This window comes from Colletes latitarsis, chromosome 13 (assembly GCF_051014445.1).
Source record: "Colletes latitarsis isolate SP2378_abdomen chromosome 13, iyColLati1, whole genome shotgun sequence".
Taxonomy (NCBI): Eukaryota; Metazoa; Arthropoda; class Insecta; order Hymenoptera; family Colletidae; genus Colletes; species Colletes latitarsis.
The window spans coordinates 11352086-11371915 of record NC_135146.1 but is presented as its reverse complement, the minus strand read 5'-3'; positions in this window follow the sequence as shown (position 1 = coordinate 11371915).

Genomic DNA, 19830 nt, shown 5'->3' with positions numbered 1-19830 from the left:
ATGATTAGAACCTGAAATCATTTATTTTAAATTGCAAAAGATACTCGAAAGAAAGTTTAAGAAATGTTTAACGATAATTATCCACACTATTGCACGATATTTAAAAAAACAATTATAATTATCCATGATTCAACAACCAGAAATACTCTAATTACTTTCCTAAACAATATTTCTTTCAACATGGACGAAAATAAATACTCGATGATTAGAACCAAAAATCATTTATTTTAAATTGCAAAAGATACTCGAAAGAAACTTTAAGAAATGTTTATCGATAATTATCCACGTAAAGGCTGTTATTAGTCAGGATTTCCACGATTAAACATTATTATTAAATATTATTATTAATATGTTGAGAGAAATATTATTAAACAATATTTCTCTAATTTCTATTTAATTTTCGTCTTATTTTGGCCTCTAGAATCCCCTATAAAGATTTGAAATTTCAATGCTTGCCAAATAAAGGGTTAACAAAAAATCATTTTACACTTTCTTTAAATTTAAAATTCAAAAACACTATTACACGATATTTAAAAAAACAATTATAATTGTCCAAGGTTCAACAACCATAGAGACTCCAATTACTTTCCTAAACAATATTTCTTTCAACATGAACGAAAATAAATACTCGATGATTAGAACCTGAAATCATTTATTTTAAATTGCAAAAGATACTCGAAAGAAACTTTAAGAAATGTTTATCGATAATTATCCACGTAAAGGCTGTTATTAGTCAGGATTTCCACGATTAAACATTATTATTAAATGTTATTATTAATATGTTGAGAGAAATATTATTAAACAATATTTCTCTCAACATGGACGAAAATAAATACTCGATGATTAGAACCAGAAATCATTTATTTTAAATTGCAAAAGATACTCGAAAGAAACTTTAAGAAATGTTTAACGATAATTATCCACACTATTGCACGATATTTAAAAAAACAATTACAATTATCCAAAATTCAACAACCAGAAAGACTCCAATTACTTTCCTAAACAATATTTCTCTCAACATGGACGAAAATAAATACTCGATGATTAGAACCAGAAATCATTTATTTCAAATTGCAAAAGATACTCGAAAGAAACTTTAAGAAATGTTTATCGATAATTATCCACGTAAAGGGTGTTATTAGTCAGGATTTCCACGGGATTGGGGCTCCCTAACTCCCTCTGTTGTCCAGTTTCGCGCTGATCTACGGCCCGTAGCGCGCGTCGCGTTTCAAGGCCGCGCTGCGCCGTAGATCACGCAGCTGTGACGTCCCCGCGCAAGTGCACATTGTCACCGCATTAAACGACCACCTTATCTCCTCCCTTTTCCCAGATTTTCACGGTTAAAATGGTTTAATACGCGCCTCGCGTCGCGAACGGTTGGAATTAAGTGGGCTGAAAATTTATTTACAAGCGGCTCTCGAGGAAACTTCGCGTCGACGATACATTAATCTTTGATTTATGCGCGTGCGCGCGTATTCCGTGCCACGTCGTGTTATGAACGTATATTACCAGATGGTCCAAAAGCAGGATTCGCAGAATCGTTCACCGGGACGAGGCAGAAATCGCGTTATACGGTTACTCGACGCCATGAAATATGCGCAACCTGTGCGCTCCGAGTATTCGAACCTCTTTTTTCTCCCTCTTTTACAAAATATCTGTTACCATGCGCGTGGTATTATATTTAACGTCCCTCTTTCGATGTAGGACATCCTGTACAGGGGATTCTGTGTCCTTAAATTATAAATAAATCGCGTATTGTTGTTTCTTTTCTTCTCTATTCACCAACACTAGGTTTACGGATCGTTGCACATATTTTTATTATAATTCGCTGCGTTGACAGTTTCTCTTTTAATTAGAGTATACAGCCATATCATTGCATCAATTTAATTCAACAGAAATTGCTAGTAAATAATATTTATGAGTTCTGTAATGTTAAATTTAGAATTTGAATGCGTTAATTTGACGCGTACTGTAAACCTAGTGTTAAAATGAAGTAATTCTCGTTTTATTAACACTAGATTTTTATCGTTGCACATATTTTTATTATAATTCGCTGCGTTGACAGTTTCTCTTTTAATTAGAGGATACATCCATATCATTAGATCAATTTAATTCAACAGAAATTGCTAATAAATAATATTTATGAGTTCTGTAATGTTAAATTTAGAATCTGAATGCGACAAATTAACCACCGTAAACCTAGTGTTAAAATGAAATAATTCTCGTTTTATCAACACTAGGTTTACGGATCGTTGCACATATTTTTATTATAATTCGCTGCGTTAACAGTTTTTCTTTTAATTAGAGGATACATCCATATCATTAGATCAATTTAATTCAACAGAAATTGCTAATAAGTAATATTTATGAGTTCTGTAATGTTAAATTTAGAATCTGAATGCGACAAATTAACCACTGTAAACCTAGTGTTAAAATAAAATAATTCTCGTTTTATTAACACTAGATTTACGAAAGCATTCAATTTGATGGATGTCAGATTCTATATTAAAAATTGTAGAACGTGTAAATATTATTTTTTAACAATTTATGTTGAATTTGATTGATGCAATGGCATGAATATAGAGGGTGTTAGGTCATCCCTAGGGAACATTTTAATGTGGGATTCTAGAGGCTAAAATAAGACGAAAATTAAGAATACCAATTTGTTGATAGAGGCTTCGTTAAAAAGTTATTAACATTTAAAGTTCTATCCGTTCTGAATTTTTTTCTCGGAAATGAGCAGGATTTCGGAGGTATGTCTATTCACCAAAAATTATTGTAATAGACCCCTGCAATCGAAAATAATTTTTCCAAAACGATTTGAAATTTTTTTTCCCCCCGTCGAAAAATTTCACATCTTCTCGAATTTTTTTCTAGAAATTGGGTAGGATTTCGAGGGTATTTGTAATAACCAAAAATGATTGTAATTGACCCCTGCAGTCAGAAATATTTTTTTTAGAACGATTTGAAATTTTTGAATTTTGTCGAAAAATTTGTACAACTTCCTAAATTTTTTTCTCGGAAATGCGTAGGATTTCGGGAATATGACCCTTCACCAAAAATGATTGTAATTGACCCCTGGAGTCAAAAATATTTTTTTTAGAATGATTTGAAATTTTTTTTTTCGTCGAAAAATTTAGGCACCTACCCCCTGTCGATTTTTCTTAAAAATTCATTTTCGATTTTTAATAAATTTATTTGACACCCTACAGAAAAGTTGTCTAATACTTTTTTGTAGGTATCCATAAGCTCTATTTTGAAAAAAAGTTTCATTGAAATATATTCAGTATTGTAGAAGTTATGGCTGTTTGAAAATTGGACCACTTTTATGGGGTTTTTCTCATTTTACGGGGTCAAGGATCAACTTTTCGGATATTTTTGGAATTTCTAAATATTCTCCATCAAAATACGCGTTGTTTGCTTTTTTAAACATTAAAATTCGTCAATCCATTCAGGAGTTATGACATTTTAAAGATATGCACGTTTCAAGGTACCATTTTGGGTCATTAGTTTCGGTAAAGAATTTTTTTCTCAAAATCGCGTAGGATTTCAGGGGTACATTTATCCATCAAAAATGATTATAATTGACCCCTGCACCCGAAAATAATTTTTTCAGAACGATTTGAATTTTTTTTTTTTTTACCGAAAAATTTCACACATTCTCGAATTTTTTTCTCGAAAATGGGTAGGAATTCAGGGATATGTCTATTGACCAAAAATGATTGAAATTACCCCCAGTAATCAAAAATATTTTTTTCAGAATGATTTGACAAAATTTCTTTTCACCGAAAAATATAGGCACCTACCCCCCGTCGATTTTTCTTAAGAATTCGTTTTTGATTTTTAGTAATTTTGTTTGACTTCTCACAGAAAAGTTTTCTAATACTTTTTTGTAGGTATCCATAAGCTCTACTTTGAAAAAAAGTTTCACTGAAATATATTCACTATTGTAGGAGTTATGGCTGTTTGAAAATTGGACAAAGTTTATGGGGGTTTTCCTCATTTTCCGGAGTCAAGGATCAACTTTTCGATAATTTTTGGAATTTCTATATATTCTCTAGCAAAATACGCGTCGTTTGCTTTTTTAAACATTAAAATTCGTCAATCCGTCCTGGAGTTATGACATTTTAAAGATATGCATGAAATTTCAAGGTACCATTTTGGGTCAGTTCTTTTCTTTTCTACTTCTTCAAATAAAATAATTCTCATTTTATTAAACTTAGGAACGAGTCTCCCTCTCATAGAATTCACGTCGAATTCAAAAAGGACCCTGAATTTGTGTCAAATTATACATAAAAATCCAAATTAAATTAAATCATAAATAAATCCTATATTTTATTTTCTTTTCTTTTCTATTCCTTAAAATAAAATAATTCTCATTTTATTAAACTTAGAAACGAGTCTCTCTTTCATAGAATTCACGTCGAATACAAAAGGGACCCTGAATTTGTGTCAAATTATACATAAAAATTCAAATTAAATGAAATCATAAATAAATCCTATATTGTACTTTCTTTTCTTTTCTATTTCTTAAAATAAAATAATTCTCATTTTATTAAACTTAGAAACGAGTCTCTCTTTCATAGAATTCACGTCGAATACAAAATGGACCCTGAATTTGTGTCAAATTATACATAAAAATCCAAATTAAATTAAATCATAAATAAATCCTATATTTTATTTTCTTTTCTTTTCTATTCCTTAAAATAAAATAATTCTCATTTTATTAAACTTAGGAATAAGTCTCCCTCTCATAGAATTCACGTCGAATACAAAATGGACTCATAATTCGTACCAAATTATACATAAAAATCCAAATTAACTTAAATCATAAATAAATCCTACATTGTATTTTTATCTTTTCTATTTCTTCTAAAAACTTCAAATAACTACCTTCAACGACCACAAAATAAAATAAACTTTCTCAAGTTCCCAATCATCACATTTTACAAAACTTCACAAATTTAACACAAAGTGAACCATGGAGACTCGAATGATCGAATAAATATTAAAATATGGAGTCTTCTTTCCAACTTGTGACTCTTTTTACCTGTCAAAAGAAAGTGTTCAGCATAATATGAAAGGTACACCGATCGACCAATGGCGATTTTAACGAATCTATGGCGATAAACGTGTCGTTTAAGATCGTCGAATCAATGAACATCGTCCCTCTGATTACGGTCTTATATTTGCACGTATATCCGCGAGCGTTTTAACGGTACCGGAAAAATCGTTATCGAGAGGTAACGAGAGGTAATCCATTCTAATTGAGAGTAAATGGATTATCGTGTCGAGGAGTGATAAAAGGGCAAAGAGAACAAATACAGGTCGAAGCTGTTCTCGTAACACTGAGTCACCTGCTTCAAACCAGTTTATAGGACATTTTGCACGAGAAAAAGATTTATCACCGTGCATAAACTTATTATTTATTATTTTTCCATAATTACCATTTAATCAACGACCGTGGTGGGAAGCTCTCGGACGTCGATATATATTATATCACGAATTATATCAATTCTCTACGATCTCAATTCAGTTCTGTTTAATTTGTCATTTCGTTACAAGATTTAGAGTTGTTTATATGGTTGATTGATTATGTGATTTTGTGCTTGGCTCTAGTTTCGTGTAGAGGGGAATTTGTAACTGTAAATGAGAGAATAAATATTGTTTATCGATTGATTAGAATTTTGCATGGCTAACGATTTGATTGAAATTTTAAGTATCAATGTTGAGACAATATTTTATCAATTTTACGCGATTAACGAAGTTGATGTTTTAAGTGTATTTTTGGATTTGAAGGATTAATATTTAATTTTATTATTATTTATGTTTTTATTTTTATATTTTTTTTTTGTTATTATGTTGTTTGTGGTATTGAATAAATAATTTTGTAAATTTTAAGGTGCAATAAGGTAGAGTTTCTAAATAAATTTCATGCTATGGACGAAAGTTGATATTTTAAGTGTATTTTTGGATTTGCTTGAATAATATTGAATTTTATTGTTATTTATGTATTGTTTGTGATATTGAATGTTTTCTAAGATAATTTTATAAATTTTAAGGTGAAATAAGGTAGTGTTTCTCTTTTTAAACTGACAGAATGAATGAAAATTGATATTTAAAATGTATTTTTGGATTGACACGAATAATATTGAATTTTATTATTATTTATATATTGTTTGTGATGTCGAAAGTTTTCTAAGATAATTTTATAAATTTTAAGGTGAAATAAGGTAGTGTTTCTCTCTTTAAACTGACAGAATGAATGAAAATTGATATTTAAAATGTATTTTTGGATTGACACAAATAATATTGAATTTTATTATTATTTATGTGTTGTTTGTGGCATCGAATGTTTTCTAAGATAATTTCACAAATTTTAAGGTGAAATAGGGTAGAGTTCCTCTTTTTAAACTGACAGGATGAACGAAAATTGATATTTAAAATGTATTTTTGGATTTCCACGAATAATATTCAATTTTATTATTATTTATGTGTTGTTTGTGACATCGAATAAATAATTTCATAAATTATAAGGTGAAATAAGGTAGAGTTTCTAAATAAATTTCATGCTATGGACGAAAGTTGATATTTCAAATGTATTTTTGGATTAACAGGAATAATACTGAATTTTATTATTATTTATGTATTGTTTATGATATCGAATGTTTTCTAAGATAATTTTATAAATTTTAAGGTGAAATAAGGTAGAGTTTCTAAATAAATTTCATGCTATGAACGAAAATGGACATTTCAAATGTATTTTTGGATTTGCACGAATAATATTGAATTTTATTATTATTATTTATGATTGTTTCTAATATCGAATGTTTTCTAAGATAATTTTATAAATTTTAAGGTGAAATAGGGTAGAGTTCCTTTTTTTAAACTGACACGATGAACGAAAATTGATATTTTAAGTGTATTTTTGGATTTGCACAAATAATATTGAATTTTATTATTATTTATGTGTTGTTTGTGACATCGAATAAATAATTCCATAAATTTTAAGGTGAAATAAGGTAGAGTTTCTAAATAAATTTCATGCTATGGACGAAAGTTGATATTTCAAATGTATTTTTGGATTTGCAGGAATAATATTGAATTTTATTGTTATTTATATATTGTTTGTGATGTCGAATGTTTTCTAAGATAATTTTATAAATTTTAAGGTGAAATAAGGTAGTGTTTCTCTCTTTAAACTGACAGAATGTATGAAAATTGATATTTTAAGTGTATTTTTGAATTTGCAGGGATAATATTGAATTTTATTATTATTTATGTGTTTTTTTTGACATCGAATAAATAATTTCATAAATTTTAAGGTGAAATAAGGTAGAGTTTCTAAATAAATTCCATGCTATTAACAAAAGTGGACATTCGAAATGTATTTTTGGATTAACACACATAATATTCAATTTTATCATTATTTATGTATTATTTGTGATACCAAATGCTTTTCTAAGATAATTTCCCAAATTTTAAGGTGAAATAAGGTAAAATTTTTGAATTTACACGAAGAATATTCAATTTTATTATTATTATTTATTTATTGTTTGTGATGTCGAAAGTTTTCGAAGATAATTTCACAAATTTTAAGGTGAAATAAGGTAGTGTTCCACTTTTTAAACCGACACGAAGAACGAAAATTGATATTTAAAATGTATTTTTGGATTTGCACTAATAATATTGAATTTTATTATTATTTATGTATCGTTTGTGATATCGAATGTTTTCTAAGATAATTTCACAAATTTTAATGTGAAATAAAGTAGAGTTTCTAAATAAATTCCATGCTATTAACAAAAATGGACATTCGAAATGTATTTTTGGATTAACACAAATAATATTCAATTTTATCATTATTTATGTATTATTTGTGATACCAAATGCTTTTCTAAGATAATTTCACAAATTTTAAGGTGAAATAAGGTAAAATTTTTGAATAAATTTCATACCATGGACGAAAGTTAACATTCCAAATGTATTTTTGGATTTATCACGAAGAATATTCAATTTTATTATTATTATTTATTTATTGTTTGTGATGTCGAAAGTTTTCTAAGATAATTTCACAAATTTTAAGATGAAATAAGGTAGTGTTCCTCTTTTCAAACCGACACGATGAACGAATATTGATATTTAAAATATATTTTTGGATTTGCACTAATAATATTGAATTTTATTATTATTTATGTATCGTTTGTGGTATCGAATGTTTTCTAAGATAATTTCACAAATTTTAATGTGAAATAAGGTAGAGTTTCTAAATAAATTCCATGCTATTAACAAAAGTGGACATTCGAAATGTATTTTTGGATTAACACAAATAATATTCAATTTTATCATTATTTATGTATTATTTGTGATACCAAATGCTTTCCTAAGATAATTTCACAAATTTAAAGTGAAATAAGGTAGAGTTTCTAAATAAATTCCATGCTATTAATAAAAGTGGATATTCCAAATGTATTTTTGGATTAACACAAATAATATTGAATTTGATCATTATTTATGTATTATTTGTGATACCAAATGCTTTCCTAAGATAATTTCACAAATTTTAAGGTAAAATTTTTGAATAAATTTCATGCTATGGACGAAAGTTAACATTCCAAATGTATTTTTGGATTAACACGAAAAATATTGAATTTTATCATTATTTATGTATTATTTCTAATATCGAATGTTTTCTAAGATAATTTCACAAATTTTAAAATGAAATAAGCTAGACTTCCTCTTTTCAAACCGACACAACGAACGAAAATTGTCATTTAAAATGTATTTCCGGATTAACACGAATACCATTGAATTTTATTATTGTTCTGCGGTATCGAACGATAAATTTTAGAATGTAATAAGGCGTAGGTGTATCTAAATAAATTTCCATGCATCCAATGCAGGGATAATCCCAGCAGCTAAACGCGAAAACGGTAATTACGAGGAGCCCGGTGCGTCGTAAACTCTGATTAATTCAATTAGCTAAAACTTTAACCCGCCGTTAGTGTCCAAATTAGATGGAGTCTGGACGCTGCAGGACCTCAGGAGAGCCTGCAAACTCTCCTAATTCCTCGTTTCATCGCGAATAGAGGAAATCCAAGGTGTAAACATCGGAGTTTATCGATGCCCACACCAAAACCGACTTTTACAGTGACTGACGGAAGTCGGTAAAATCAAGTATTTTTCGCTTGAATTCCTCTCATATCGAGCTTAAAGTGCGTTGTAAAATGCCAATGTTAGTACCTTTAGGCGACGTTTAATTAACCGTTCGCAGAAAACAGCGGATTCCTAATAGAGATGGATATTTCGATATTTTAAATAAATATTATCAGACCTATGCAAAAGTTTCATGCAAGTATTATTATTTTCAATACTATTTCTCTCTTTTTTCTGCATGTATTTCTCCATCTGAAATTTAATTATGATAAATTCATAAAATAGTGAAATCTATAAACAAAACGATGACAAAAAGTGCTATAAAACTATGCATAAATAGAAAGAAATTTTAGGCTAAAATTTTGTGTATTTTTTTTCTTGTATTTTATCGTGAAATTTCACAGTCGATTTTTAACTATAAATTGATAAAATACCAGACAAATCTATAAACAAAACGATGACAAAAAGTGCTATAGAAATATGCATAAATAGAAAGAAATTTTAAACTAAAATTTTGTGTATTTTTTTTCTTGTATTTTATCGTGAAATTTCACAGTCGATTTTTAACGATAAATTGATAAAACAGTAGTGAAATCTATAAACAAAACGATAACAGAAAGTGCTATAAAACTATGCATAAATAAAAAGAAATTTTAGACTATAATTTTGTATATTTTTTTGAATTTCATCGTGAAATTTCATAGTCGATTTTTAACGATAAATTGATAAAATACCAGACAAATCTATAAACAAAACAATGACAAAAAGTGCTATAAAACTATGCATAATTAAAAAGAAATTTTAGACTAATTTTTTGTGTATTTTTTTTCTTCTATTTTATCGTGAAATTTCACAGTCGATTTTTAACGATAAATTGATAAAATACCAGACAAATCTATAAACAAAACGATGACAAAAAGTGCTATAAATCTATGCATAAATAAACACAAATTCTAGACTATAATTTTGAGTATATTTTTCTGAATTTCATCGTGAAATTTCATAGTCGATTTTTAACGATAAATTGATAAAATAGCAGTCAAATCTATAAACAAAACGATGACAAAAAGTGCTATAAATCTATGCATAAATAAACACAAATTTTAGACTATAATTTTGTATATTTTTTTTTAGTATTTTATCGTGGAATTTCACAGTCGATTTTTAACGATAAATTGATAAAATACCAGACAAATCTATAAACAAAACGATGACAAAAAGTGCTATAGAACTATGCATAATTAAAAAGAAATTTTAGACTAAAATTTTTGTGTATTTTCTTTTCTGTATTTTATTGTGAAATTTCACAGTCGATTTTTAACGATAAATTCATAAAATACCAGACAAATCTATAAACAAAACGATGACAAAAAGTGCTATAAAACTATGCATAAATAAAAAGAAATTTTAGACTAATTTTTTGTGTATTTTTTTTAGTATTTTATCGTGAAATTTCACAGTCGATTTTTAACGATAAATTGATAAAATACCAGACAAATCTATAAACAAAACTATGACAAAAAGTGCTATAAATCTATGCATAAATAAACACAAATTTTAGACTATAATTTTGTATATTTTTTCTTCTATTTTATCGTGAAATTTCACAGTCGATTTTTAACGATAAATTGATAAAATAGCAGTGAAATCTATAAACAAAACGATGACAAAAAGTGCTATAAAACTATGCATAAATAAAAAGAAATTTTAGACTAAAATTTTGTGTATTTTTTTTCTTGTATTTTATCGTGAAATTTCACAGTCGATTTTTAATTATAAATTGATAAAATAGCAGTGAAATCTATAAACAAAACAATAACAAAAAGTGCTATAAAATTATGCATAAATAAAAAGAAATTTTAGACTAATTTTTTGTGTATTTTTTTTCTTGTATTTTATCGTGAAATTTCACAGTCGATTTTTAATGATAAATTAATAAAATAGCAGTGAAATCTTTAAACAAAACGATGACAAGAAGTGCTATAAAACTATGCATAATTAAAAAGAAATTTTAAACTAAAATTTTTGTGTATTTTTTTTTTTAATTTCATCGTGAAATTTCACAGTCGATTTTTAACGATAAATTGATAAAATACTAGACAAATCTATAAACAAAACGATGACAAAAAGTGCTATAAAACTATGCATAATTAAAAAGAAATTTTAAACTAAAATTTTTGTGTATTTTTTTTTTAATTTCATCGTGAAATTTCACAGTCGATTTTTAACGATAAATTGATAAAATACCAGACAAATCTATAAACAAAACGATGACAGAAAGTGCTATAAAACTATGCATAAATAAAAAGAAATTTTCAACTAAAATTTTTGTGTAATTTTTTTCTTGTATTTTATCGTGAAATTTCACAGTCGATTTTTAACTATAAATTGATAAAATACCAGACAAATCTATAAACAAAACTATGACAAAAAGTGCTATAAAACTATGCATAATTAAAAAGAAATTTTAAACTAAAATTTTGTGTATTTTTTTTCTTGTATTTTATCGTGAAATTTCTCAGTCGATTTTTAACGATAAATTGATAAAATACCAGACAAATCTATAAACAAAACAATGACAAAAAGTGCTATAAATCTATGCATAAATAAACACAAATTTTAGACTATAATTTTGTATATTTTTTTTTAGTATTTTATCGTGAAATTTCTCAGTCGATTTTTAACGATAAATTTATAAAATTGGAGTGAAATCTATAAACAAAACAATGACAAAAAGTGCTATAAAACTATGCATAAATGAAATAGAAAACTGTAAAAATAACAATAACAGAAAATCTCTTAACAGAGCTACAATTAAAGAAAAATTTATTTAAAAAATAGTAAAACTTTTGCATAGATCTAATATTTATCCAAACCTCGAACATTGAAGACTCTGTTGGCGATAAACCTGGAAACAAAAAAGGAATAATTAATAAAACACATCTGCGTTTAGTTATACGTAATTAAAGGATCGTTAACGAGTTTCCAGAAAATCTGAAGCAGCAGGGAAGCACGTACAATTATAAACTCGCATAGTATTCGCCATTCTAGTAAATAATCCCGAGAAAACGTTTGAAGCCGGTTTCTTCGAATAAAGACATTACTTCGTTGCAAGCAAATCGCGTTGTCTTAATTACTGGTCGTTAATGAAATCCTTAAAACGCGGTTCCCATAGAATCTGGGGATTAAATTTACACCATATTAAATTCTCTACCCACTGTAATTACATTTGTGGCTATTTTCGCTCTGTTTGCTTATATTGGCGTCGATTTTAACGTTGGATCACCGCCATGTTGGATTTCGCTGTGGTAGCAGAAATTATTGCAATTGAATTTTATGTCAGGAGTTAGGTTTTGTTTATTATTCATAAAAATTACGTTAAATAATACAGTAAAACTTCGAATTAGAAATGTTTATGAAGCAATGTTTACCTGTTTGTTTATATTGGAGTCGATTTTAACCTTTAATCACTGCCATATTGGATTTAGCTGTGATAACAGAAATTAATTGGAATTAAATCGTATGTTAAGGGGTTAGGATTGTAAAATCAATAACGAGGTGATTATTTATAAACATTGCAATAAATAATACAGTAAAACTTCGAATTAGAAATGTTTATAAAGTGTTTACCTAGTTTGTGATCGCCATATTGGAATTCACTGTCGTAACAGAAATTATTTGTAATTAAATAACCTATGTTTGAAATATTATTTGAACTGAAATGAACTGAAATTATTATTGAAATTGTTATTGAACTGAAATTTGCAAAATTGTTCGACCTTAAATGGTATATATATTTGCAAAATTATTCGAAATTGAATGGTAAATCAAGAGAAGTTTGTAAAATCAATAACCAAATCAAATAACCTACGTTTGAAAAATTATTTGAACTGAAATGAACTGAAATTATTATTGAAATTGTTATTGAACTGAAATTTGTAAAATTGTTCGACGTTAAATGGTATATATATATTTGCAAAATTATTTGAAATTGAATGGTAAATCAAGAGAAGTTTGTAAAATCAATAACCAAATCAAATAACCTACGTTTGAAAAATTATTTGAACTGAAATGAACTGAAATTATTATTGAAATTGTTATTGAACTGAAATTTGCAAAATTGTTCGACCTTAAATAGTATATATATATTTGCAAAATTATTCGAAATTGAATGGTACGTCAAGAGGTTAAGTTTGTAAAATCAATAACCAAATTAAATAATAAACACTGTGTTAAATAATAGTTCAATTCATAAACATCGCCATATTGGATTTCGTTGTGGTAACAGAAATTGTTGCAATTAAATCGTATGTAAAGAGGTTAGGTTTCTAAAATCAGTAATGACATGATTATTCATAAAAATTACATTAAATAATACGATGCAACTTCGAATTAGAAATGTTTATGAAGCAATGTTTACCTTTATTGGAGTCGATTTTAACCTAGGATTGCCGCCATATTGGAATTCTTCCTGCTAACAGAAATTAATTACAATTAAATCGTATGTCAAAAGGGGTGAAATTTGTAAAATCAGTAACGAGGCGATTATTCATAAAAATTACAATAAATAATACGATGCAACTTCGAATTAGAAATGTTTATGAAGCAATGTTTATCTGTTTGTTTATATTCGAGTCGATTTTAACCTGTAACCACCGCCATATTGGATTTTGTTGAAGTAACAGAAATTATTGCAATTAAATCATATGTCAAAAGGGGTTAGAATTTGTAAAATCAATAACAAGGTGATTATTCATAGAAATTACAATAAATAATACAGTAAAACTTCGAATTAGAAATGTTTATAAAGTGTCTACCCAGTTTGTGATCGTTGCCATATTGTAATTCGTTGTAGTAACAGAAATTAATTGGAATTAAATCTTATGTTAAGAGGTTAAGCTTGTAAAATCAATAACGAGGTGATTATTCATAAAAATTACATTAAATAATACAGTAGAACTTCGAATTAGAAATGTTTATAAAGCAATATTTACTTGTTTGCTTATTTTGAAGTCGATTTCAACCTGTAACCACCGCCATATTGGATTTCGTTGTAGTAACAGAAATTATTGCAATTAAATCATATGTCAAAAGGGGTTAGGTTTTGTAAAATCAATAACGAGGTGATTATTCATAGAAATTACATTAAATAATACAGTAAAACTTCGAATTAGAAATGTTTATAAAGCAATATTTACTTGTTTGCTTATTTTGGAGTCGATTTTAACCTGTAACCACCGCCATATTGGATTTCGTTGTAGTAACAGAAATTATTGCAATTAAATCATATGTCAAAAGGGGTTAGGTTTTGTAAAATCAATAACGAGGTGATTATTCATAGAAATTACATTAAATAATACAGTAGAACTTCGAATTAGAAATTTTTATAAAGCAATGTTTACTTGTTTGCTTATTTTGGAGTCGATTTTAACCTGTAAGCACCGCCATATTGGATTTCGTTGTAGTAACAGAAATTATTGCAATTAAATCATATGTCAAAAGGGGTTAAAGTTTGTAAAATCAATAACGAGGTGGTTATTCATAAAAATTACATTAAATAATACAGTAGAACTTCGAATTAGAAATGTTTATAAAGCAATATTTACTAATTTGCTTATATTGGAGTCGATTTTAACCTAGGATTGCCGCCATATTGGATTTCGTTGTAGTAACAGAAATTATTGCAATTAAATCATATGTCAAAAGGGGTTAAAAAGTTTGTAAAATCAGTAATGACACGATTATTCATAAAAATTACATTAAATAATACAGTAAAACTTCTAATTAGAAATGTTTATAAAGCAATGTTTATCTCTTTGCTTATTTTGGAGTCGATTTGAACCTGTAACCACCGCCATATTGGATTTCGTTGTAGTAACAGAAATTATTGCAATTAAATCATATGTCAAAAGGGGTTAAAGTTTGTAAAATCAGTAATGACACGATTATTCATAAAAATTACATTAAATAATACAGTAGAACTTCGAATTAGAAATGTTTATAAAGCAATATTTACTTGTTTGCTTATTTTGAAGTCGATTTTAACCTGTAACCACCGCCATATTGGATTTCGTTGTAGTAACAGAAATTATTGCAATTAAATCGTATGTCAAAAGGGATTAAATTTGTAAAATTAATAACGAGGTGATTATTCATAAAAATTACAATAAACAATGCAGTAAAACTTCGAATTAGAAATGTTTATAAAGCAATGTTTACCTCTTTGCTTATATTGCAGTCGATTTTAACCCTTGACCGTCGCCATATTGCAATTCCTCCTGCTAGCAGAAATTAATTGCAATTAAATCGTATTTCAAAAGGGGTTAGGTTTGTAAAATCAGTAATGACATGATTATTCATAAAAATTACATTAAATTATACGATACAACTTCGAATTAGAAATGTTTATAAAGCAATGTTTACTTGTTTGCTTATATTGCAGTCGATTTTAACCCTTGACCGTCGCCATATTGCAATTCCTCCTGCTAACAGAAATTAATTGCAATTAATTTCACATTCATAACAAAATGTTAAATTAATTGCAATTAATTTAACATTTAATAAACATTCCAATAAACAATGCAGTAAAACATCGAATTAGAAATGTTTATAAAGTGTTTACCCAGTTTAATAAACGCAACCTGTGATCGCCACCATATTGGAATTCACTGTCATAACAGAAATTATTTCACATTAAATAACCTACGTTCACAAAATAATTAAACCTTAAATAGTACATATATTTGCAAAATTATTCGAAATTAAATGGCACGTCAAGAGGTTAAGTTTGTAAAATCAAATCAAATCACACTTAATCCCCTTTCGAATTAAAATATGCTCCCAAAACAACTCAGTTGCCCAGTTTGTCATAAATTTAAATTCACAGACCAAATATGAGCAAACGGAGCTAATCACGATTAAAAATTTAGCAAAGATAGTTTTAAAAAATGTTTTGGCCGTTTGAAGAAAAGGACGAAAACTCCAGGTGGAGTTTATTACAAAATTTTCGCAGGATATTACAAAACACATCAGCCTGCGCGTCAGATGGCTCGTGTTAATTAAGGCAACGTTATGAAAAACGGTTGCAGGGAATGGCGATCCGTCGCCCCCGGCGGGACAACGCCTTAAAACGCGGGAAGGATACAACGATAGAATACCATGATTTATTTCGCCACTATAACCGCAACATTCCCCCAACGAGAAAGGTTTAATCTGCATTAACGAGACCCGGCGCATAATTTGCTACAAACTTCAAAAGGGGGTCAACCCTCTAGGACAAAATATTCCGAGGCGGATACTTTACGCACGCCCCTGCACTAACGTGTGAACACCGTTTAGTTTAGCGAGAGCACCATGAAAATAAAAACATCCATAAATTACTGCTTTAATAATAAGTTCAGTTTATATGTAGATTTAAACAATTCTACGCCCCCCTATTACGCGATGGATATCCTATCAGTCGAAAATATTCTTCGAAATAATTTTGCAAATTAAAAATATGTTCCAATTTAATAAATTTTAGTCATTTTAATTTTTTATCTTGTTATGATCATTTGTAAAATATCACTGAATATGTAATCTGAGTATTTACATTACAAAATTCTAAGCCTCTAAATTATTAGTAGGAAATATTTTTGGAAATAATTTTGCAAATTAAAAATATATTTGAATATAATAAATTTTGTGTCTCGATATGATCATTTGTAAGATATCACTGAATATATAATTTGAGTCTGTATTTACATTAAAAAATTCTATGTCTCTGAATTATTAGCAGGAAATATTCTTCGAAATAATTTTGCAAATTAAAAATATGTTCGAATTTAATAAATTTTAGTCATTTTAATTTTGTACCTTGTTATGATCATTTGTAAAATATCACTGAATATGTAATCTGAGTATTTACATTACAAAATTCTAAGCCTCTAAATTATTAGTAGAAAATATTTTTCGAAATAATTTTGCAAATTAAAAATATGTTTCAATGTAATAAGTTTTAGTAATTTTAATTTCGTATCTCGATATGATTAAAAAATTCTACGTTTCTGAATTATTAGCAGGAAATATTCTTCGAAATAATTTTGCAAATTAAAAATATGTTCGAATTTTAGTCATTTTAATTTTGCATCTTGTTATGATCATTTGTAAAATATCACTGAATATGTAATCTGAGTATTTACATTACAAAATTCTAAGCCTCTAAATTATTAACAGAAAATATTAATTTTGCAAAATAAAAATATGTTTGAATGTAATAAATTTTAGTAATTTTAATTTCGTATCTCGATATGATTAAAAAATTCTACGTCTCTGAATTATTAGTAGGAAATATTCTTCGAAATAATTTTGCAAATTAAAAATATGTTCGAATTTTGGTCATTTTAATTTCGTATCTCGATATGATTAAAAAATTCTACGTTTCTGAATTATTAGTAAGAAATATTCTTCGAAATAATTTTGCAAATTAAAAATATGTTCGAATTTTGGTCATTTTAATTTTGTATCTCGTTATGATCATTTGTAAAATATCATTGAATATGTAATCTGAGTATTTACATTACAAAATTCTAAGCCTCTAAATTATTAACAGAAAATATTAATTTTGCAAAATAAAAATATGTTTGATTGTAATAAGTTTTAGTAATTTTAATTTCGTATCTCGATATGATTAAAAAATTCTAAGCCTCTAAATTATTAGCAGGAAATATTCTTCGAAATAATTTTCCAAATTAAAAATATGTTCGAATTTTAGTCATTTTAATTTTGTATCTTGTTATGATCATTTGTAAAATATCACTGAATATGTAATCTGAGTATTTACATTACAAAATTCTAAGCCTCTAAATTATTAGCAGAAAATATTAATTTTGCAAAATAAAAATATGTTTGAATGTAATAAATTTTAGTAATTTTAATTTCGTATCTCGATATGATTAAAAAATTCTACGTTTCTGAATTATTAGTAGGAAATATTCTTCGAAATAATTTTGCAAATTAAAAATATGTTCGAATTTTAGTCATTTTAATTTTCTATCTTGTTAGGATCATTTGTAAAATATCACTGAATATGTAGTCTGAGTATTTACATTACAAAATTCTAAGCCTCTAAATTATTAACAGAAAATATTAATTTTGCAAAATAAAAATATGTTTGAATGTAATAAATTTTAGTAATTTTAATTTCGTATCTCGATATGATTAAAAAATTCTACGTTTCTGAATTATTAGTAGGAAATATTCTTCGAAATAATTTTGCAAATTAAAAATATGTTCGAATTTTAGTCATTTTAATTTTGTATCTTGTTATGATCATTTGTAAAATATCACTGAATATGTAATCTGAATATTTACATTACAAAATTCTAAGCCTCTAAATTATTAACAGAAAATATTAATTTTGCAAAATAAAAATATGTTTGAATGTAATAAATTTTAGTAATTTTAATTTCGTATCTCGATATGATTAAAAAATTCTACGTTTCTGAATTATTAGTAGGAAATATTCTTCGAAATAATTTTGCAAATTAAAAATATGTTCGAATTTTAGTCATTTTAATTTTGTATCTCGTTATGATCATTTGTAAAATATCACTGAATATGTAATCTGAGTATTTACATTACAAGATTCTAAGCCTCTAAATTATTAACAGAAAATATTAATTTTGCAAAATAAAAATATGTTTGAATGTAATAAGTTTTAGTAATTTTAATTTCGTATCTCGATATGATTAAAAAATTCTACGTCTCTGAATTATTAGTAGGAAATATTCTTCGAAATAATTTTGCAAATTAAAAATATGTTCGAATTTAATAAATTTTAGTCATTTCAATTTTGTATCTTGTTATGATCATTTGTAAAATATCACTGAATATGTAATCTGAGTATTTACATTACAAAATTCTAAGCCTCTAAATTATTAGTAGGAAATATTTTTGGAAATAATTTTGCAAATTAAAAATATATTTGAATGTAATAATTTTGTATTTCAATATGATCATTTGTAAGACATCACTGAATATGTAATCTGAGTATTTACATTATAAGATTCTAAGCCTCTAAATTATTAGAAGGAAATATTTTTCGAAATAATTTTGCAAATTAAAAATATATTTGAATGTAATAATTTTGTATTTCAATATGATCATTTGTAAGACATCACTGAATATGTAATCTGAGTATTTACATTACAAAATTCTAAGCCTCTAAATTATTAGTAGGAAATATTCTTCGAAATAATTTTGCAAATTAAAAATATGTTCGAATTTTAGTCATTTTAATTTTGTATCTTGTTATGAACATTTGTAAAATATCACTGAATATGTAATCTGAGTATTTACATTACAAAATTCTAAGCCTCTAAATTATTAACAGAAAATATTAATTTTGCAAAATAAAAATATGTTTGAATGTAATAAATTTTAGTAATTTTAATTTCGTATCTCGATATGATTAAAAAATTCTACGTCTCTGAATTATTAGTAGGAAATATTTTTCGAAATAATTTTGCAAATTAAAAATATGTTCCAATTTAATAAATTTTAGTCATTTTAATTTTGTATCTTGTTATGATCATTTGTAAAATATCACTGAATATGTAATCTGAGTATTTACATTACAAAATTCTAAGCCTCTAAATTATTAACAGAAAATATTAATTTTGCAAAATAAAAATA